This window comes from Phasianus colchicus, chromosome 1, assembly GCF_987193195.1.
Source record: "Phasianus colchicus chromosome 1, bPhaCol1.hap1.1, whole genome shotgun sequence".
NCBI classification, from domain to species: domain Eukaryota; kingdom Metazoa; phylum Chordata; class Aves; order Galliformes; family Phasianidae; genus Phasianus; species Phasianus colchicus.
In genome coordinates this window covers 88,468,347-88,491,883 of record NC_143436.1, presented here as the reverse complement: position 1 = coordinate 88,491,883, position 23,537 = coordinate 88,468,347, and the positions used below count along the sequence as shown (strand labels likewise).

At 39.2% G+C, this 23,537-nt stretch overlaps 1 protein-coding gene and 1 long non-coding RNA gene across 9 annotated transcripts in view; one reads left to right on the top strand and one right to left on the bottom strand.

Annotated features, from left to right (window-relative positions):
• LOC116242416 (uncharacterized) overlaps positions 1-19,307 on the top strand; it is a 68,118-nt gene extending 48,811 nt beyond the window's left edge. The window contains exon 3 of the long non-coding RNA XR_016471787.1: positions 18,588-19,307. This is a non-coding gene — a long non-coding RNA (uncharacterized LOC116242416). The remainder of the gene's footprint in view (positions 1-18,587) is intronic.
• The window catches only part of LOC149919821 (uncharacterized), a 682,202-nt gene that overhangs the window by 63,170 nt on the left and 595,495 nt on the right, over positions 1-23,537 (bottom strand). For 7 of the 8 annotated variants that reach the window (XR_016471773.1, XR_016471770.1, XR_016471772.1 and 4 more), the window contains one exon: positions 91-193. The exons of the other annotated variant lie outside the window; for it this stretch is intronic. The gene's annotated coding sequence lies outside the window, so the exon portion shown is untranslated. The remainder of the gene's footprint in view (positions 1-90; positions 194-23,537) is intronic. 8 annotated transcript variants of the gene reach the window in all.

Below are 23,537 nucleotides of genomic sequence, written 5' to 3'. Positions count from 1 at the left end.
TATTTGCTGTTTCTGGCATGCAGCTTTTGTGTTTTCCTCTCTGGCAGAAACTTACGTGATCTAAAGAAACAACTACCCAGAGTTACTCACCTGCTGCCTTACCATAGTTGTAGGATGTCCAATGCAGTGTAAGGAGGGTCCAGCCCTTTGTGCCTGTCTCCCTTGTGTCCACTACTGGGGAACGGAATGCTCACTGCAGCAAAAAGCAAGTTCCCCAGTAAGAATATCACACAAATCATCCAGCTTTTCATACGTACACAAAGGTAAGCCCAAGACAAAACTTTTTCCCTCAATAAACGTATTCAGAGCAGATCCCCAGAGCTACACTTCAGCTGTAGCCCATGCTTACTCAAACAAATGTCACCTGAGCACCAATGCATAATGCCTGGATTTTTGCAGCTTCCTGGAATATGAGGTAGTATTGCTCTTTCTGATCTTCACTATAAATTAGCTACGGAACCATGAACAGGAGTACTGTTTTTTTTCTGTGCAAGAGTTTGTTTTGAGCACACATACTGTCCACATACTGGACTCTCCATAAGTTCACGAAAGGGTGCTCCATTACAGGACCACAAAAATGTTCCAAAAAACTGTGCTCGCCTTCAAGCCATGAACAAAAATTGATTTGTAAATCTGTATTGAATGCTTTATTTTCAGCAGGAACATGAAAAGGCCTTTTTTTTTTTTTTTGAGAAACAGAGGAAAAAATGGCAATAATCCTCACTTCCAACCGAATAAGACCTGACACTCTTCCAAATTAACACGAATAGTAACAGTGTTCTAGCACTGCATTATATTCTGAAATTACAGCGATTAGGAGACTGGAAACGTATAGTGTTCCAGACTCATACCCATGTGCTTGTTCTGTCATAGCCACAATGACTGCAGTTACAGATAATAGGGCCTTTGCTTATCATGCATTTACTCATGATGATTCTGACCACTTCAGAACTTTGTAAGTCTTCCTTTCCTGTTGGTTTGATCCAGAGATAACCACACTGGAAATGGTCATACTGGAAAAAATCCCGACTCCTATGAATTCTGAAGGACATTTGTTATCAACCAGAGCTGAAGTGGGATTTCCCTGTCTGTCGAAAATAACTAGAAGCAAATAGTAGCAGCCTGATAGAAAGTTTTATAAAACTAAGGAGAAAAATTCTCTTCCAGGGATTAGAAAACACCGAAGCCAATTCTATTGAATTGGAGCCCACCTTCTGACATACTTTATAGTCCTTCCCAGTATGTTAATTGATTTCAAATACCATCTGAAAACACTGTAGGATGGCATCCAGAAAGAGAGGGATCTGGTATACCTGGCTGACATTTATTATTACTACCCAGTATCTGAGCAAATGCTTTTGGACACAACTGTTTTTTTTTTTCTGGCTCGCAAAACAAGAGCTGGAAAATTATAAAGTAATTCCAATGAGGGTAATAAAAATTGACCCAGATGTTTTGTTTTAAAACTCTCAATCAACAAATAGCCTCTAACTCAACAAACAGCCTCTATTTGAAAGGCTAGTACAAAATTTCTGTTTATGGGCTAAAGGAAAAATCCCTATTCTGTATGAAAAAGGATTCAGCTAGTGTCTCAGATTCCGTTCCAGGTAGTTTTATCCTTCTTGAGACTGTCCAAGAAGAGGTCTGGGTGCTCTGAGAATTCAGAAATAAAAAGAAGCCTCCAAAATGATCTTATTGCTAACTTCATCTGCTTCTGGCCTGCATCCAGCAAAGCACTTACATTTGTTCTTTGCTTTGAAATTGGCTTGGTGATGTCAACAGGGCTTTTCATGTATCTGCAGTTAAATACATGCACAAGTGATTATCTATCTCTAACCTCTCTCCATCAAGGCTTGAACTACCCACAGTGGTCACCAGGAGGGAGGGCCTTGTTTTATATTTCTGAGGATCAGTTTACCAAGTTACTTTTCTCTTCAGACAAACATTCTGCCATTTGGCTTGCTGCGTTATGCTCCAGTCCAAATTCAAGAGCTCCTCCAGCCCAAACTCTTCCCTTTCAATCCTGGGTCCGAACAGACCCATTCAATCCAATCAAAGATTTTCTCTGTACCCAAAGAGATTTACTGCAAACAGATCAAGTGCTAAAGTCCTTTGCTGGGGATGGCTGACTCTCTGAAAAGCCAGCAAGGCTTATTAATACTTATTAAAGAACAACTCTCCTTCTCCACTTTTGCTCTTCTATTATTTCCTCTTTTCTCCTTGATAGAGAAATGTCTACATGATGAAACAAAGTACAGTCTTCTGGTGACATTATCTGAGTAGAAACTTAATAGCTGCCTTGCAAGCTAAGGAACCACCTTTTCACTTTTTCCTTAGAACTTTGTAAAAGCTAATTGAAAAGCAATCACAGCCCAGCACTTAATAGGCTTTCACATTTCAACAGCAAACATTTTTTTTTTTTTTTCTGTGTTCAAGAGGCACATCCTGGGCAAATTGCTCCCTTTCATAGAAGGTAGGTAGTTTGATCTTGGTTCGAGAGAAGGCTACAGTATATCACTTTTATTACCTACTTTGTATGAGAATAAGTGTTTTATAAAAGTTCTGAAGGTAATTTCTTATGTCACGGAGGGCAAAACTTAGTTCTTGTACTCAAGATGCTTTAATTAGTTTTCCCTGAGTCTGTTTTCTCAGTTGTCTTGCTACAACTGCATCAGTTTTATTACCCTGAAGAAATAATTTGCTCTTATTAAGACCGAGTACTCTGTTCTATAATTTAATATGTTACATTCATCTTTAACATTAAAAGGCCTGAGCCAAAGTTCACTGAAATCTGTGGAAAGTCTGCTACTGACACCAAAGAGCTTTAGATCCTTTTAAGGGAGTTTTAGTCTTAAGAAGCATCTATACTGCAGTTATTATGTGCAGCCTATCTAAGTTGGATGTTATTTGAAGTGCAACTATGCTAGGACAGGGCTCTGTGGGGTCTGATGGCAAGTATTTATGCAACTCCTTGAGCAGGTGGGGCTTTTTTTAGTCTGAGATGGGTTTTGTGCTGACATGGTTACGTTACTAGAAATACCTGCCCTAGTTAGCTTAAATTTAGCTTATGTATGGTTACACAATTTGAAGTTACTCCAGTATAGACATACTCACATTTTAGATAGAAGTTTCCTGTGTTATAGTGATATGATTTCATTTCTTAAATCAGATATATTTCTCTGTGGTTCTACTTCGTCACTGGATCATGCTTCTGCTCATCAGCAGTCACCCATAACACACAGTTTTCTCTCATAGTATTGTCATTTTCACTTACAATCTATTTTCTTTTTCCATTATTTGAAAAGGCTTTGATAGCCCTTCTTTTCTTATAGGTACATTTTTTTTCACAGCCACCTGTGTTTCCCTGGTGGATCTGTTAATAGCAATAAATTAATCCCTAGATGCATTATAGCATGGTTGAGCACCATTATATTGACAACCAAGCCAGAAAAACCTTTCTAGCTCAGTTCCTTAGAGACTGATTAAAAAAGCCATCCCAGAAGTTCAATGATATTAGGCAGTATAACAACTGCGTTACTTGCTGGAAGCATTATTTTCCCCAAGTCTATATTGACAAATGTATTTCAGAAGCATCCTGTATCCTTGTTTATCAGTCTGAAAGTTCTGAGGGTATTTTCTCATTTCAGAAGAACTACTAAAATCCTACAATGAACACCTTAAACATTAATTTAACAAGAGAGAAAGTTTCTAGTTAGGTTCATTGATATTCAACAAGGGAAAATATGATGTATGTAAGCAATCTGAAATACTTAAGTATAGTCCCCTCTTTGTTATGTTCTTGTATGTCCAGTTAAAAATCCTCTGCCATATCCCAGTAGGTCATTATGGACCAGATCCAAAACTGGTTCAGTCTAATAAAGGGCTACCTGATATTTTCAGTCTCCTTTGCTTTGTATCAGATGGAGTTAAAAACTTGCCCTCTCTAACCTCTCTGTAATGCTCAATTTTTCAAAACGTAACAAAGATCTCTAAAGACAAGCAATTTTGTGTTCTCGTTTTCAGTTCCTTTATTTTTTTTTCTTTTGTCTCTCTTTTTTTTTTTTTTTTAACTTGTGAGAATTTAGGGTAGACTTAGATCATTCTTCTAAGTTTCTTCTCAATATTGATAGCCACAAGATTTTTAAGGGAAGCTTCAGATCAAGTGAGGCATAGAGTGCTCTGGCTGCAACGACAGGTATTATGAACTCTGAAACTAATTTTCACATCACGGTGCTGGAACTTTTCCACCTTCTGCAGCCTCAATGCGTAGATTTCATGAGAAGTATTACTAGGACTTCTAAATGGAAGAAAAAATGAGGGAACAAATTGAGTAGTTATTAAGAACGAAGCTATTTTCCTGATGAAACATGACTCATGCTGACAATGGAGATTCAAAGTACTCTACAGATTTAATAGTCACAAGTAATATTTCAATAGTGATAAGTGATGCTTGAAAAAGACAAATCTCGAAGTGAAAGAAATGCTGCCTGAGTTCGTTCAGACACTTCTGTATTTCTTCTTGGGTCCCTTTACCTCAGCATTTATAGGGAATCAATTTGTAGGCTTTGGGGACTGCTGAAGTTAATTTCTAAGAAGTGTAATACATGCATGTTCATATGCATAGCAGTTTTATTACATACCCCTTTGCTTTTATTTTTTTTACTTCAGTACAGACACTATTTCTGTTGCTGTGCAAAAACTGATTAAGGAAATCACCCAGGCACAAATAAATAATAATAAATATTCTCACTCAATCCTGAGGGGTTATGAAAACAACGGCTGGCAGGCAGATTTACAATTCTCAAAATACCTATTTAAAGACCTGAGTTCAGAAGCCAATGGAGGCACAGAGAGACTTCCTGCTTTGTTGTCTTTTCTTCTTTGGGAGGTTCAGAAATAATTCAAAAAAACAAAGCAAACAAGCAAACAAAAAAAAAACCAACAACAAAACACAATCAACCTTTTGTCATGAATGTGCATATGTAGAGAAAGGACTTACCGTATTTTAGTTATGCTTTACCACCAGCCCATTTGAGTGCTACTGCTGGACCAAAGGAAAATACTTCCTTACTGTGATCTCAAGTGTTGTGTCAAGGTATACATTCCTTCAATGTATGCAAAAATGTTCGCATTACAGCATAACTGTATTGCAGAAGATTTTTGCAAAACTTCTCACATTTTTCGGTAAGTTTTAAAAGTTAATATCAGTCTTGATGTAATATGAAAGTAAGATTTTGTTCTTACGCTTTCTAAAATGTGAAGTGCATGTTTGATTTTCCTCATACAAGTCTGTTTTTTAATGAGGTTAAAGGCTGCACAAGATGTCTGTGTCTTGGCTCGCAGAAAGGCAAAGGAAGAAATTAGCACTGGGAAAGAACATTATTTGCTTCTCTCAGCATGATCTTTTTGTCTTCAAATCAAAACCCCTTTATTATTTTCATCCTTGCTCTATTGAAATCTTGGGGCAGGGGAACACAGGCAGCTGGATGTACCTCCAAGCACACTCAGGTATTCCAAAAGCCTCAGGTGTGAGCTCCTGTGGTGATTCTTTAAGTCCTTAAGCTAATCTGTTCTCCATCTCCTTTATAATGAATACTCTGCTCTTCATTTTCCCTGTTTTCAAGTTGGACAATTCTATTTTCTGCTTCACCAAAATGAGTCAAAAGCCTTTGATTTATACTCTCAGTTCTCTCATTTACAGATAGTACCATTGCAGAGATTTTTGACTATCCATTTTGCTTTCAGATAAGGTTAAAAGTGTGCTGGATTTTGACAGCTCTGCAGCAACAGTGGACCCAGGAGAGCAGCAAGAATGAGCCATGTGTCCTCTAGCGGCAAGTGGAGAGGAATTCGTATTCTTGAGCTGCATGAGTGGTTGCTCCTCTTTTGTTTCAAAAACAAGAGTTATACCTAGGTGCTCTAGCCAACTAAATTGATCAGCAAAGCCACCAACTTGAGGTTGAGAAGAAAGGAAATATATTTTGAAGCAACATCTTAATGCATCACATTTTTTCTGGGATGAATGTGACCATGGTTCTTTCAGTGTTCTTCATAGGTTTGTTCTCTTCCTTTCACCTACAGTGCTTGCTCAAAGAAGTCACTATGATCTGGGGTGACCAGAAGAAAGCAGGCACATCCTTTCACTTGCATGCCCCCTGGCCAGCCAACTGCTTTCTGCCTGTGGTCCCCAGAATTGTAGAGTACAAACTGACCTTTGAGAACAGTTATTTAGGTCATAAGCATAACTGTACAAGCTTCTGACTGCAATGCTGAGACCCTTTGATTGACCAGATTTGACTAGTTATGGGCAGCAGAGCATTTGCAATAAGAGAGGAATATCAGACCACGCACACGGAGAATTTTCAGAGATGTCCACATTCTATTGAATGTTGGTAGGAGTTAGGCACTTAAGACAACCTCTCTCTCTCTGCATGCTTTGTCCTGAGACAGAAATATATTGCTAATGTGGGATTCAGTACTTCTAGGGGTGGTTTGATTTTTTTTTTCTGTTAAGAAAGAAAAAATAATTTTAAAAAAACATTACTTTCCACTGAATTTATAAATGTAATTGCCAGAAGGCGTCAGGCTCCCAGTCTATATTTTTTTTCCTAGTGAGACTCTTACAAATGTAATTAGCTTTACTCAGAATATAAACTACAACAGGGAAGATCAAGGGATATTATTTCTATTTTGTGGCAACCCCTGATTTAAATTCATTGCACTAATACATTTTAAAAAAAATAAATTCCCTGTATTTAAAAGGGTTAAAATAAGTAATAAAAGTGGCTATGCTTTACTGATAAAGCTAGCATTTAACAACCCTGCCTGAGCATTGGTATTAACTCTACGCTGAGATATGAGGTGGGAAGGAAATTTTTTACTGCTTTTGTGTTTCTGAAATTTCTTTGCAACCAACACTCAGCCAAGCTGGAGATAAGATGGCAATACTGCATTCCTTTACATCCTGCCAGCTCATGGCACCTCAGGTTAATGCAGCCTACCTCCAAGAAACTGCGTGTATCAGTCTGAGACCCAGCTGCCAGCACTAATGTTAGGAAGCCAAGTGGAAGACTGGGCACAGGACTTCTTTTCAGCTGGCAGTCAGAGAAAAAGCTCTTTCCAGAGATTTTCTTGGAGGAAAAATTATTTTGTAGCATCATTGGAGGGCGACAGGAAGGGTCAGAAATGAAATGAGATAGCAATTTGTTGGTAATATGGAGAAAATGCTGCCCGTGGATTTTGAAGTGGGAAACTTTTCTTAAAAGCACACCAGATGGAAGTTGACCATTTTGATGCTTGCAGAACACAAAATAGACAGATTGTCAATTACCTAAAGGACTGCGCAATTTGTCAAATATGAGTTGGACAAGCAAAAGAGAAGTTAATAGTATCGGGGAGTTCAGTGAACAAGTCAGCCTAGATGTGTGAAAATCTCTAGCAAAGATTCTGTTTTTAAGCATATTTTTAATCCCAACTAAAATATTTCACTTCGCAGTGGTGGATTTTTTCCTGGACTTGTTTTTAAAGTGCATTTCCTAAGAAAATGTGGTCTAGGCATTAGGATCTATTTTTTGATGTCTCAATAACTCTTCAATTAACTAGTCATTTGGACAAAAGGATAGGGATCTGAAATACCTTCACTTCCTGCACAATTAGTGCATATGAATGATTTGACAGAGAAGGCAGACCCCTACTAGTGTAATCTTGTTACATGTTTGAGCACAAACTACATCAGGCCTCAGTGAATCTGTACCAATGCAGTTTTGTTCCAAAAAAAAGAGTCAGAGTTCTTCATCCTGCTAATAAAGTGACATTATTTTCCCAGAACCTATTAAATTCAATAAACAAATTCAGCAGCATTATATGCAAAAAGACTGTCACATTTACAGCAGCCTATGCATTAACAATCTAATTCAAATTTGCTATTATTATTTCATATTTAAAAGATTTGAAAAAGTGCTATGGTGCAGACTCGGGTAGGGATCCAACCAGCCAAGGAAGAAATGGCCTTATCCATTTTCTACTGAATTCAGCCACTGCATTTTCTTTGCCTCAAATGTTGTACAATATTGGGCTACTGTCAGTGATATTATATGGCAAGAATATGTCAGGTAAATTTGTGATATTGGAGATAAGCCGTCAAAAACAACAACAACGACGACAAAAACACAAAGAGATCAGGCCAGGTGTCTCAGGACTGTCTAACAGATATACAGCAAGGAGATTCTTACATGCACACATGGTGGATAATAGGAAGAGATGCATGCTGAGATAATAAAAAGAACTCATTTTGTTATGTCTTACAGTCACACAATTATGGATGCAGCAGCAAGAGAGCTGAGATATTAGTAAGAGTGATATTGAACAGGACACTCATCTGATCTAGCAGCAGTAGAAACCGAAAACGTTTTAAATAGCAGTAATGCTCAGCAAATGGAGCTCAGATAGGTGTGTGTGCTTGTACAAGTGGATGTTAGACTGCAGGCCAGTTGCCTATAGATTAGAAAATACTTAGAATAAACATCAGTAAGAACACTTTAAGATTAACCATACAAACACAATCCTCGGGGCATCACATGTATCTATTAATAAAGCAAGACCAGCTGGCAGAATGAAAGGATTATTTTCTGTTATATTTGAGCAACCTAGCCATCAAGAGAGCCTCACTAGAAATACAAGGCATGACTGTGTACAACAGGAGACAGAGGTCAAGTAAATTCTGCATATTCTGAATTCCACAGGAAACATGCCTCCAGAGGACCCCACTCAGTTTCAGGGACAACACTGATCAAAATGCACAAAGAAAATGCAAAGACAGAAGAAGTAGCAAAGAATGTCAAATGCGTTCTGAGCTGGCTGCTAGTAATCAAGTCAGTGCATTGCCCCCCACCAGCTGGAAATCCAGTTTTCCCTCAGCAGAGCTGCCTACATGCACTTTCCTAGACAACTGCAGTGGAAAGTTCATTCAACTCCAGAAAGCAAGTTGCGATCTCAGACAAACAATATATTCATGAACTACCCCAGATCATTCTAAAAGCACTGCTCTAATATGTTTGAGACACAGCCTTATTGAAATCCTTGTCTCAAAGATATCTTTAGACTTTCAATGAGGTCTAAGAGGTTATTTAAAAATATAGATATCAGAGGCCACATGAATATGGTGGGTATTCCACAATGTCTGTCCTAAGGTTACAAGCCACCAAGCTGTTCCATCTAGCAAAATATTATAAAGGAGTCATTAAACTCAGGCCTCATAGAAATTAAAAGTAAGAGATAAAGAAAGAAAGCTCTCCAAATGTTGAAGTGCTCAATGAAGCTGAAATTACTGCATTTTGTATACTGTACATTTATATACCAAAACATCAATTTAAAAAGGAAGGGAACACATGGAAAAAGTCACCGAGGGAGAAAAGACCCAAGGGGCAAAAAATGAATGGCTTAGTCTGAGAATCTCAAAAGGCACAATGACAAGACCCAGATACACAATGCTGAAGGAGTTCTTCAAAGGCAGTGTGAGAAAGCCACTTTCTAACCATTTGAGATAATATCCCCCACAAATCGACAATGCATTTTTCAACAAGCACAAAGTAGAGCCTGGTAAAATGAATAAGAGGTAGGGGATGTGGGGAGGAGACATGGATGGCATTTGACAGCCAGAGCACACCAGTCAAGCAGCAGTGGTTCACTCAACTGCCACTTGCAATACCCTCCACCCAGGAGGTACTTCACATGAAAGCAAATGAGGTGTTAGCTGACTAAAACAGTGCAGAGGTCACTGCTGATGAAAGACTAGTGAGCAGATATTCAAAGGAGCCGCTTGACAGGAATGCAATGGCCGTGACAGGAGTGAACAGAGTTGAGAACATTACACGCATCTATTTCTGAAAAACAATACAGAGAGAGGTGAAGAGGCTTAGTTGTTTTGCATATAACCTAAGGAAAGAGGATGCAACAAAGGAAGACTGAAGAAATGAAAAGTAGGTTGTCCAGGAGAGATGACAGTTGCGATGTGCTTTTTGTTGAGCTTCGTGTCACCATTTGCTTGGGTCATGGGGTCTCAGGCAGGTAGTCCTGCTGCTGTGGTCCATATGACATCTTGTGTGCTGGCACAGAGGACTCATCATATTTTCAACCAAAATTCATGAAAAGAGAAATCACGCTATCCTAGTAAATTAAGTTGTTGCAACAAACACATGCACTTTCCTGAAAACAGAGGAAGCTGATAAGTACTGTGGGGATCCTGCTTTATCTGGGGAGTTGGGCTTGGTGATCCTCAGGTCCCTTCCAACCCCTGCGATTCTGTGATTATGTGAAGGTAAAGAGTATGAGGAAACTCCAAGATATACTTTAGAACCTCAGATCTGCTTTCATTTCATGACAGAAAAGGATTTCAGCTAGTTTATATGTTCAAGAAAAGGACTCATATATTAAAATGTATCATATATTTACAAAGGCATTTGGAAGAAGATAAAATTTTCCTTGTGACCAAAAAGGCTGCAAACATTTCTTGATTTTTCTTAGTGTTGTCTCACTTGTAGAGAGCTGCCAACATTTTCCCTATCACCTCCATGACTTAGTACAGAAATGGTCCACAAGCCAATGAAATCTACTTTAAACAAAGCTTTGTAGTCAGCACTGCCAAAACATGTATTTATCATTAAAATAATAAATAATATTGAGAAAATATGCAAAAATAGTAAAGATCTCCCTGTTATGGTCCAGCTTTGGGAAAATTCATGTTAAAATACCTGAGTGACATTTTGAATATATATGAGAATAAAAAAAACATGAATCATGAAATCCTTAGTTAGTGTCATTGGGTAGAGATAAAGACCAAACCACTTGTTTTAAGATCTGGAAAAGAATGCAGGCAATAAATACCAGCTTCCATTATTTCTCCTTAAACAAGCAATGCAATATTTGGATCTACAAATCTCAAGTCACTTTTGATTCTTTCTAACAGATGAATGTAATCTAAAAACTGGGGACATGGATGAAAGCAGGATACAATTTCTGCCTTTTCCTCAAGTCTAAACCAAGAATAGCCATCACTTGGTCCAGAAAAGCAACTTACGACTCCAAGATTCAAATACCTTCCCTGTTGCTCACTTATATTCCTTGCTTCCAGGAACTCAGATTCCCGCTGCCAATTAAGTTCATCATCATCACTCATCCACAGTAACTTACTAACTTGGGATATTTCTGTGTGGCTACCCTAATCTGATATTTGACCTCCTCTCTGCTGGGTCATAGGCATGTGATATAAGAGCACATGTGCCTTGAGGCACATGGAGGGGCAGGAGACCGAGGAGTGAGAGTGGGTCAGCAGGAGATGCTTCTTCCATACTCCATTGTGCTTTAAGATGTGCTTGTCAATGTGACATTTCTACACTTTTTTCCCCCCCTAGAATAACACCTTTAGTTTCCCAATGATTGTCTAAAAATATCAGGATTCGGTATAAAAAAGTTCACTATATTGTTTTCTCGCTTAAACACAAAGTAACAGCTGCTGCCATACAACGTAGGTCACCCAGAAAGTAATGCCTCCTATTTATTTCCATTGAAATGCACAATAACACTATTTGATAGAGCAAATTCTTAGCTACAAAATGCTATTTTTCAACACAGTCACCCCCACTAGCTATGCTTTTTTTGCCAGTGATGAACAAAAGCCTGCAAGTCATGCTTATCAAAATTTGTACCAGTGGAGGTGACCCACTGTCACCGCTTCTGAACTACACCACCCATTGCCTCACTGTGCTCACATCCACTGATTGGTCTCCGTAAACATTCAAGAAGTGTCAATGAAAGCCCTCACAGATAGCCATTACAGTGCCCAGTTCACACCTCTTTTCCAGCACGTCTGCTTATGTGTCACGAGTTCTAGAAAGATGCTGCATTATGTATGGCTGAATGTAGGCTTATGGGTCTTTGAATTTCTTTTCTTTGAAGTCAGCTACTGGCATTTCTTCTGTTGTCAGACTTGCTTTTCTAAATCAACATGTCCAACATGTTACAATATTTCCTTCTTTGCTGAAAAATGGGAGTGAGGAGGAAGGAAAACTTTGTCCTACCTACTTTTGAACAACAGAGATAATGCTTCCACACATTTGCTCACTGGACATCCCAAATAGCTATATCCCCAGGAGGAACAGACCCCATATGAAGGCAAATAAGATGAAAATACTCTCCAGTACCTGAAGTAATTTTTTTTTTTTCATTGTGCTCAGCACATCTCAGAAGTTTGGGGTTTTTTGTTTGTTTGGTTGGTTTGGTTTTGTTTATAGTTTGCTTGTGTTTGCCCTTGCACATTGTTTTGCTAACTCATTCACAGGCTTGGCTATGCTGGCTTTGGGTGTATTGCTTCAACATATGCAAAATTACTCAAATACAGAAGTGTATTTCAGAGAGAGTCTGTTGCCACCAGATAGCCGTGACAATTTATAGGGAGAGACTTCTCACATGGGAGAGAATTCTTGAAAGGAACAGAAAAAAGCAAGAAAGGAACACTGCTGTAACTCAAAAGAGCAGGGCTGGACCTTGAAAGGGAGAAAAGAACTAAACCAAAAGCTTGTTAATAACTGTGTTTGGCAGATTCATTTTTGTATCTCTTCAGCTTAATTGCATGCCAGAATTCCCTATGTAGAGTAAGAATCCATTTAATTCGTTGAAAAGTACAATTTTGTTCTTCTCATTTTGCAAAGATCCAGCCACTGCTCAGTCCCCACAGAGTGATACAAAAAGGAATCCTACTCTGAGGCTTCTCAAGCACAATGGATCCTTTTAGCTACCAGGATGCCATGTGCAGAGCCCATTCCCCTAATTTATGTTTCTGCTTTTGGTCACTGTAGCAAAATGGCAAGATTTGTCAGGGAGATGATGCTGAACTCACACTGCATCTTGTGATGAGGTATCTATGGGCCAGCCTCAGAAACCCAAGGAAAAACAGTCTCTTTGAAAGTCTGGGCTTGGATATTTTTCTGCAGACTACCCAGCTGTTCCCATTTGACTTTCCATTTTCTGCATTGTTTCTGTGTACTTTTCATTCCTGGGTTTACATTTACTTCTGTTCTGTTTGACTGACAGTCTGTTCTCTGTCATTTGAATGAGAGAAAGTATTCTTTAGGATTACTCCCATTTCTGAGTGGAAGGGAGCCTACTCAAGACAAGCAATTTCTTTTGCCTTAGCCTTGTCAGTGTGTTTTGCTCAGGATGTCCCATTTCTGGAAGCTTGTTTTAGACTTCATTGAGTTTATTGCCAACACCATATCAAACTGCGGTTCATTATTGTCATCATTTTACTAAAACAGTCCCTGAGTGCACCAGATTCTGAACATTTGGCTGCAATACTCCCGGGAGATCTATGATGTTTTGCCCTGGTCAAAGCCAACAGTAGAGCTGCCATTAGCAGCCAGGCTAACATCTTTGAGAAGTGCTTCCATGCTTTCCCACTGCCTAGCATTTAGTCATTAGCTCTTGAATGCTGTATCTTGACACTGGGTATATGGTGCTTTTCTGTAGTGGAATAAAATTAATTTCGGTTGCAGAGGAAGTAGAGTTACGCTGAAATCCAGATCTATATTTAAAGCTTCATGCATTCTTTATAAGTTTTGTGTTATCTTTTCTGATCTGAAAAGGACAGCAATGCTTTTTGCCTTTATATCATACATTAAACTGTGGAATGTTAAATAGAAAGGTAAAATGTATGAGTGGAGAAGTGATCTTTACTATGTTAAGTATTTTGCTTACATTCTTCAAATCTACAGTAATGATTTATGTGTAGCACAACAATTCATAAGTTTGTGTATTTTAATGTCAGGCACTTAGAGATGTTTCAGTGAAATGCAAATTCATGAGAACTTTACAGCAAAGTAGAAGAAATTCAAAATGAAACTGGAAGCAGTATGTGTGATTAGTGAGACATGACAACCTGCAGGTCTTTGATTGGAGGCCACTGTTGTGAAGTGGAAACTAAATGCAAAAGTTTTGCCATTTGTGTTTTGTTGATATTTGGTTGTTTCATACAGCCTTAGCAATCACACTATGGAGCATTTAAAAATTTGTCATGCCTTTATGCTGAGTTTTTCTAGGGAAAGTGGGAAAACATATATACTACAGTGTTTATCTTGTGTGTGAATGACTGTTCTTGAAGCATAAACATACTGAGAATCTTGTTTTGGTGCAAGTGAAGCTCTGTAGATAATGAAGTCTGGTTATTTTTAATAGCTCTTGGTAATATCTTATCCCCTTCCACTCGAAGTATCTTTGAAAACCCTCCAAGTAGTCCAGGAAAATGTTTTGGAGCAGAGCTATTTGAATAGAACCTTCAGATATTATCCAAAAGAACTTAAGATAATAAAAAAGTTCAAATACAGACTTCCCAGTCTCATGCTATTAAGACCCAGTGTTTTAATCACAAAACTTTTATGGAGGACTACACATATGCAACCTCCTTGCAAACCTCACTATGAAAGAATTCATTTTGTTAACTTTTTGGGACAAAGAACTACAGCTTAATCATTGAGTGTGGCTAGCAAGCTGAGTGTGAAGAAGCAAACCATAACTTTAATCATATTGGCACCATGCAAGTCTCAAATCTAGTATTTGAGGCCCTTCCTCGAGCAAACAGGATCAAACCATTACTGTAAACAAAAATGTTAAATTTGTTTAACAGGTCAGTCTTCAGGTTAATCAAAGACAGAACCTTATAAGCATAATTTTGCTTCCATATCTTGTAAAAAAAATTACAGTCATAATAATAGATTCCTTTCCCAGGGACAGGTTTTACAGCAACTCCAAGTTATTACACACAACTGGCGATAACTTTAAAAACCGCAGATATAAAAGGAGCTGTGCTAAAAACTACAGATTCCCTGCGCTACAATAGATCAGGTTTTGGAGGCACATCCATTGTGACACCCTTTAAAGGATAAACACTGCTGCGAATGTGGAGAGACTCAGCTGCGTACTTATTTATATTTATATATTGTTATTATTAGCATCTGTGTTACAGAGATCTTCATTTCCACAATGATAGAAAAGCAGCGTGAAAGATTTTGCTGTACGTCTCTAATTAAGTTCAACCCAATTACAGCAGTGTTGTGTGGTGGAAATTTCACGTCATAGTGTCCTTGACTAGACTGATAGTTAATTATTACAAATGAATTTCTATAGTAGTTCTCAAAAGCTCATCCACAACACACGTAATATATGTTTATGTTTTCATAGAGAGCAGTCATATGTGTTGTGGAAACAATGTCATGTGTTTCAAAAATCATACATACGCTCTTGGCTAGCTCATCAAACTCCAACCAATAATCCATCTTCACTGTATTGAATCAAAAATTCCAGACATCTTGGTAGTGTTATACAACTGTCATTTTTCAAGAAATCCAGTGGAGAAGGGTTTCCTTTCTTTCCCAAAACGAAGATTCCCTCCTCTCTGCAGAATTTTAGGATTGATGCTCAGTAAAGACAGTATTTGATATTGAGTTAGTGGCAGAATTATCATTTGATGCTTCTCAAACCTGCACACAGAAAAATAGGAGCCGAGGGAACTGTGTGTTTCCAGTGTATCAAGAAGATTTGGCAGTGCTTATGTTTATTTCCAGTTATTTATCTTGCCATTATGCTCTTATCTGAATGCCTCACAATCTTTTGAGTCCTTAGAGCCACACTGTGAGACAAAGGACTATTGTCTCCTGTCATGGGTTGGGCAATTGGAGCCAAAATTTGCAAAGGCAAATTATTGTGTTGTATGCTGGGTCAGCAACAGACAAGGTGAGACACAGAGAAGAAGGAGGAAAGGTTACAGATTTTAAGTGCTTTAGCATTTCAGTTGCACTCCTAAGCCTGACCTCATTAAATTACAAACTCATAAGGAATCCTGATAGTGGATGTTGCCTAATCAATACACCTAATCGCCTAATCTATATATAATAAGAGATTTAGTAGAGGCTCTCAGGGATGTCTTCGCTACGTTGCCCTGGTACCCAGGGCTATGTGGGCTTGAACAATTCCCATCCTATGCTAGAAAGGTGGGTTTCAGAAGATACAGCACCCTTGGCATACTTCTGGAGCATCTCCTTCTTGGTTTGCTGTGGTATGCTGTGTGTGCATTGTGCCACCTTGCTGTTGAAATTACATGTATAGTTTTAAGAGGTAGCAAATCATGGCTTCTCAGCTACTTTCCTTGTCCAGGAGATCTGGAATCACATTGGTGAACCAGAGGCTTCCAGATAAGCATTTCTGGCCGTGCTTTAGATTCTTGTACAAAGTAGCCATTCTCTGCCAGTACCCATGAAATTAGACTTCTCTTCCTGTCATGATGTTATGATGTATGATGTGGAATACCGAAAACCAAAAATCACAAAACCATGACACCTTCCACATCCAGCATGTACTGGCAGAAGATAGGAGAGGAGAGCAGCACTGCCACAGGGCTTAACATCAGCCCTTCCACTGGGATCTAGCTTCATGAAGAACTGCAGTGAACTGAGATCTCCAGCAGTTAGATCTTCACCACCACAGTAACCCAGTGACCAAGGGGATCATCAACGGCTGCTGGGAAGCATGGCAGTCCTGCCTGATGAGGTAGCTGTAAGATTTTGAGTGAAAATAGCTCTTGCATCTCAGAAGGATAATCACACAAATACCATATCATAGTACAATGTCTGGGAGCCCAAGCTAGACAGTCCCCCAGCTGCTGGATGGATTTATATTTTTCTCTCTCAAATAAAGAGATGAACAATTGTACATCTGTGATTTTGTGCATTTCCAGAAGTTAACAGAAATCATCTGGAAGGGGAGCAGAAAGGGAAGCTGTATATCTTTGTACCCAATGCTTGATACGTCAAGTTGTGTAGGTAGAGGTGGAGGAAGATCAACCAGGCCAAATGTCTTACACAAACTTATAATATGTGCAGAACAAAAAATGACCTTATGTGTGTGTGTGTGTGTGTGTGTGTGTGTTGAGGAATATGGAAAGATCTGTGTAAAAATTCAGTCTATTAGTTGCACCTGGCAAGTAATAATTCCATTCCCAAATGAGGATAAAATCCTCCTGCCATACAGTCAACTTCTGCCTTACTGGTGTTGTGCAATGGGGCAACAAAGCAGAAAATATTTAAAAACACATTCTAAAAACCTTGTTAGACTTTTTCTTCTAAAGTACCTCCCTGAAAAGTCAAGCACCTTACTACCATCAGTCCAATCGTGGTATCCAGATGGATAGGGAAATTATACGTAATAATTTTAGAAATAGCCCCAGGACGCATTATGTGCATCTCTGAGCCAAGAAAACCCCAAAGGGCATGAGTCTGGCTCATTCCCAGACAGAAAGCTGCAGTCTTACTGAAAGCCTGACAGACACACTGCAATGCATACATCTTAAAAGCAGCACCAGTGGCACTTAGCCATTCAGATCTGATAATAAAAAATCAGATTCAGGGAGCAGGAGAGGAAAAATGGCAGACGTTTTGGAAATGAATCCAAAGTGTCATATTGAGGTTCTGGTTCTGTATCATACTGGGGAGATGTATTTGTTGTTATCGTTTAATGCAATGATCTACACCCTGTTCTTTCAGTGACCTACAAAGCCATGCAGATTCGTAGAATGAGTAGTCCTGGGTGAAACATCGGATCTGTACAAGACCACAAGTGCACATAAAAATGTTGTAGGATGTGACCCCATGAACAGTCCTCACATGTAGTGACTGGAATGACTTTCATTATGAAGGAGGATGTTGTCTAGTGGATGTTTCCTGGGGTGCAAACAGACAGAAAAAAATTACCTGTTTATGCTCACGCATTCAACTCTCTTCAACAAATCGATACCAGAGGATTTTTCTTCCTGCTTTTTTGTTTCTTAACTTTCCTTACTCCAGTTTGAAGTAGCATGGAGGAGAGAGAAGGAGTGACTTAGTATATAAGTTTTGGTGACGGCTCCTGTAAATCTAAACAGCCAGGCTGCAGCTGGCATCATCTAATAAGAATGAGCCTTTCCTGCAAACCCCCAAGTTGCTTCTTCAGGGTTCTGTGATTGCTAGCATACTGCTATGGAAAGTCTGTCAGGGAAAAATATACATTAGAAAACAGTAGCAGGAAGGGAAATAGTACTGACTGCAAACCTGTCAACCAAAGTCAAATGTTAGCTTCTCCTGCTTGCTTCCAATTTAGCAGAAATATGCTAAGAATTTGCAAATGTAACTTTTTATCAAATATGACCCTATTTTTTCACTCCCTAAGTTAAAAAATGCCATTATACTAGCACACTTTCTTCTGAATTTGTAGAGTGAATGGAAAGTGTACTGTTTTTAATAGGCTGCAAACGTAAAAGCATGGTAGTCATTTGCACCTGGGGTTTCCTTTTCCTCTCACTTCACTCCTCATTCAAACACACAAAGTTCTTTTTCACATCAAACACATGAGAGATTTTTGTCTGGTGGAATTATTTTTTTTGCAGGCGCTAATAATTCTGCCTGCTGATAAACTTTCAATATACAAAAAAGCAGGAGATACTCTTTATCTGCCTGTTTGTTGTTTTTGTTGTTGCTGTTGCTGGGTGGTTTGTTGTTTTTTTTTTTCAGATGAAAGAACAAAACTGAGAGCTCAACAGGGGGCAAGGAGAGAAGAACCTGTCTGTATAGATATATGCCTCTTGCATCTGCCGTGAAATCCTCTGTCTCAGAGCTGCCTTCAGCAGTGCAGATCCGAAGGCACACAGCACAACTTATCAGACTTCCTGTGATGTTTGGAATTCTCCTTACGCTCCAGCTGTGGGCAGCAGGCAACCTGTGTGGGAAATTCAGATTTCTTTCCCTTTTCCTTAGAGTAAATTGCAAGTACTTTGGGTCTGTGTGAACTGCCTATATGTACAGCACAGGGGTATCCCTCAGCTGGAGACAGAGGGCAGGTTACAAGTGATTTTAGAACCTTTATGAACTTTAACCTGACTTTTTGGTGAACCTGATGTCTGGATGTGGGTGAGCCAGCAAGACCTCACAAACAATTTGGTATTGCTTGCATTTGGCAGTCCTGAGCAAGTAGGCAGACATCTGCAATTTAGAAGATGTGATTCACAAGAGACAGCCACCACTACATACACACCACATAGAGAGGGAAGCTGGCTTGAGGCCCTGTGTTCCCCATATAAATTGCAAAAGGGAATGAAATTCCAAGTAAATGCTCAGACTTTTTGATTAAATCAATCTATTGCCACTACCCAATGAATCTTGTGTTCTCTTTTATTGCAGGACATTACCCAGCAGTAGTTGATACCATAAATGATCTGTACAACTTTCTGGGTAAAATAAGGACAAACTTATCTCACCGCCTTCAGATTCCACTTTTTTTTTTTTTTTTTTTACTTCAATCAGGCCTTTAACATCACTTCAAAGGCATTTGTTAAAATAGATATTTATTAGATGAGAAGATAAAGGAATGCATTCTGGATAGGCTTAAATAATTGTGAATGAGGTAGGTGTAGACTCAAGATGAAGTGGATTCATTGTTAAAATAAAATTGCTGTAGAAGGGACCTACCTGTAATGGAAAAAATAGCAGAGTGTAGATAGCTGGATTCATATGTACTTTTCTGTGGCCTTTTCTCTTCTCATCAGTTTGTCTGGTGGAGAACTGTTTAATTTAGTGATGCAGTCTACTAGTCCTGTTGTAAGGGCTTGTAACCAACATCATAAATTAAAACATACATTCAGGGAATTGGTGCAATAGGCCATAGGATAGCTTCAGGCTCCTTTCAAAGGAACACACAAATGTTCTAACACTATTCTGGTAACTTTGTCACACTGTTTTAATGCAGTAAAATGAGAGTAGTCAATCCTGTGTATATGGTACATGACACAGTAAAATTCAGGCACTCAGAGCTGCCAGAGTCTTCACTTCTCTGGATATCTCTAGAGTTGTGCAGAGAGTCAGTCCACTTCCCTCATCCCCAAAATGTCAGTGAAAAATGTTTCATAAAGTTATAAGCTCATTTAGACTGGAGGCAGACAGTCTTCCTGGCCTACTGCCCATCACAAAAGTAAACAAGAGATGCTGCAGAAAATTGCTGGCCATAAAATACATGCTCACACTCACACACGTGTGCGCTCTTGGAATAGGCAGCAAGACCTTTCAGCCTCTCTTTATCAGTTCAGTAGTTCTGAAGAAAACCAGGCAAGACTCAGCATCAACAGCTAAACACCAGCCTCTGAGAGCCTGTATAGCAGTTGCACTATGTATTTTACCCCAGTGGTTATACTGGAAAACCAAAACAAAGACAGAACTGAGAAGGGCTTATGGTTAAATACCCCTCTGCAAAGAATGTTGGTTCTGTCTTTACATTTCAAAGATTTATCGCTCACAGATATCCCACTTTTGAGCACAGGCTGACGTTTCTAGAATGACAAACTGTTTCTAGCATTGCAGAAAAGGACCTGGCGGTGGACACTAAGTTGGACATGAGACAGTAATGAGCCATAGCAACAGAGGAGGCTGACAGTGTCCTGGGCTGCGCTAGGGCTGCTGCCAGCAGGTGGAAAGAGGTGATCCTTCCTCTCTTCTCAGCGCTAGTAAGGCCTCAACTGCAGCACTGGGTCCTGTTCTGGGCTCCCAAGATGAGGTTGCTAGAAAAAGTCCAGCAAAGGGCAATAAAGACAATGAAGGTCTTAAAGCATCTTTCCTGTGAGGATATTGTGAGAAAACTGGTTCTGTTCAGACTGAAGAAGTAGAAGACCAGAGGTAATTTCATCTCATTGATGTATGTGAGGGGTGGTGCAATGAGGACAGGGACAGACTCTTTTCAGTGGTGCCCAGTGCCAGGACAAGAGGCAGTAGGCACAAACAGGAACATGGGCAGCTCCCTTTGAACATCAGGAAGCACTTCTGTACTATGTGGGTGACTGAGCACTAACACAGACAGCCCAAAGAGGTTGTGGAGTCTCCTCCTGAGAGGACTTCAAAAGACTGTGGACATTGACCTGGGCACTATTCTCTGGGTGGCCTGGTGTGAGCTGACACTGAAGTCCTTTCCTGCCTTAACCATTCTGTGATTCTGTGATTTATTATTTTTTTTTTTCTGCTGCAGTTTGCCCTTTTCTCCAGCTAGCTTGATTTCACTTCCATTTGGAATAAAACAACACGCAAAAGCATGACAGAAGATGTTAAAGGGATTTTCCCATCTAAACTTGTTCCCACTCTTCTCCTACTGTGCCTTTTTCTTACAAATCAAGAAAAAAAGATGCTGAACATTTCCACTAATGCTTTGCACCTCTCATGCAATCCAAACATACATGACAGAGTGACAGAGTAACATCATTATTCCATTCCTCCTACACACACACACACATACACGCACGCACACACTCTAGGCATATCATCAAGAGAAATAATGTTGATGTCTAGTGCACATCAATTTTACATCAACCCCAAAAAAGTCTCTTTCCCCACCACCCTCTCACTGATTGTCACTGGAAGGCACTGCAAAGTACCATTGGGAAGTACCAATGAAAGCTAGCTGGCCACTAGGTTCTGGGCCTTGTTAGCAAGATCTGGATGATGAAAAATTTTGACCAAGTCTGATCATTTTATAAATGACAGCCTAAAAGCAGAACAATCAATCAGTCAGCATTTTGCTACCCACTGACTTTCTGTTTCCCACAGCTAGATGCTGCTGCTATTAACACCTTTACTAGAAGTAGACTCTTGCATCCATATGTACCCTGAAATGCTTGTTTTACCTGCTCAGAGTTAAAAGAAAGAGCTGTATAGGCTAGAGGGGTTCTATATACAACAAAGATTTGGTTTTCCCCCACTGTGGAAGGCAAGAAAGCCTTTGCGCTACTACTACTTTGCAGATGGCATTAGGAAATGTTTCTTTTAGGAGCTTTTTCTTGGCTTCTGTACTGGGGCTAATTCTTAATTTGCAATAAGCTGTCTATCTGCTCTGTTCTCCCTTGCAAAGTGGGCTGAGTTATATCTTCAAAAGAGTAACTGCAGTGGGACAACTCGAGCTAGCATCACCTAAAGTGACCGTGACAGCCAAATAGAATTGTGGCAGCAGCACAGGCCAAATGCTAAATAACATTTACAAAAACTAAATAAAGCTGCTGGGCCCAAAGGCAATATGGAAGATAGCATTTGGTGATTGCTCTTTTTAAGGAGGTATATTTTTAATGGTATTTTTATATTATGCAGATATTGCAAATATGAATTGCTCACCAGTGAACACTCGTCTTGCAAAGATTCCAGCACTAACTAGAGCTTTCTCTCTCACATAAAAGGAATATATCACGGAAAAAAATAGGAATATCTCCCACATGGTCATGTTTCAGCAGAAATTAAAATCTTAAATATTTCCCATTTATTGTTCTGTTCTTAACCAGTGAAGTTAGTGAGCCTGGAAAGGAGCCAGTCAGCAGCTAACATACAGGAGTCACTGCCTTTTCCTGTTGTTTTTAAACAGACTTCTTTATCTAGGTATCTGCTCATGCAAGATTTTTTTGAACAAGGCAAAAGTCCATTACATTATATCTTTGTCATATTATCACTTAAAATTCAGGAATGTCTTGGGATTCAGCCAGACTGGACCTCTTTTGTATAAGGCCCACTGCAGACAGAGGGTTTATGGGCAGTCACAGGGCAGTTTTAGTCTGAACTTTTTTTTTTTTTTTTTTTTTTTTTTGAAAGCAATAGCGGCTGCATAAAGATTATTGCCTGAAAATCTCACTTTATTTTTAAAGGAGTATGTTTCTAACCCACAGTGCCTGGAAATGAAAGTCCTAAATGCTCCAGAACCAGAAGATATATAAAAAGACTGTAAAATTAAATTGTCTGCTTTCATGGTGTTAAGTCAATCCTGTGATCGATTGAAGAAAGGAGAGAGTGTAAGGAAGGAAAAGTGTCATTCAGTATTTCTGAATTCCAAACTCGGACGGAACTGCAGGTCCTTGCTGCTCCTCCCAGTTCCAACATTTAGTGATTTCAAACCAGCACCATCTTAATCAGACCATCTGCACCCAGAGTAGAGGCCAATAAAACCAGTTCTCTGAGACTAGCTTCTGTAAGATACTGTATCATGACTATACAATATTGTTACTCAAGGATGCCCAGATAAAATTTGTGTGCTGAAAAAAGCATTTCATTTACCATTATAATGATATGTTCCTGTTGCAGATCTTTGTGAGAGCTATTTCTTTAGCGCTCATTCTGTTTTCCTTTGGTTTGTACTACGGCTTTGAGTTGCCAGGCACTCACAATTCACAACAGATTGAGGCAAAAGCCCTGCAGTTCACTATGTGAAAACTCTTCCATGTTTCTAAACAAGTAAAGCACAAATTAGCTCACAGTCACAACAAACACGAGAGTTTCCACAGAAAGGCTTTTTGATTGGACAAACCAGCCTGATACCAGTACGATTTTCCAGGGCAGAAAATTTCTAATGTTCAGTCTCTGTTATTGCTACCTTGGCAGTTCTCAGACATAACAAGAGTCAACTTTACCTTCCTCTTTGATCTGAAGATGCTCTGTACTGGTGTTTTC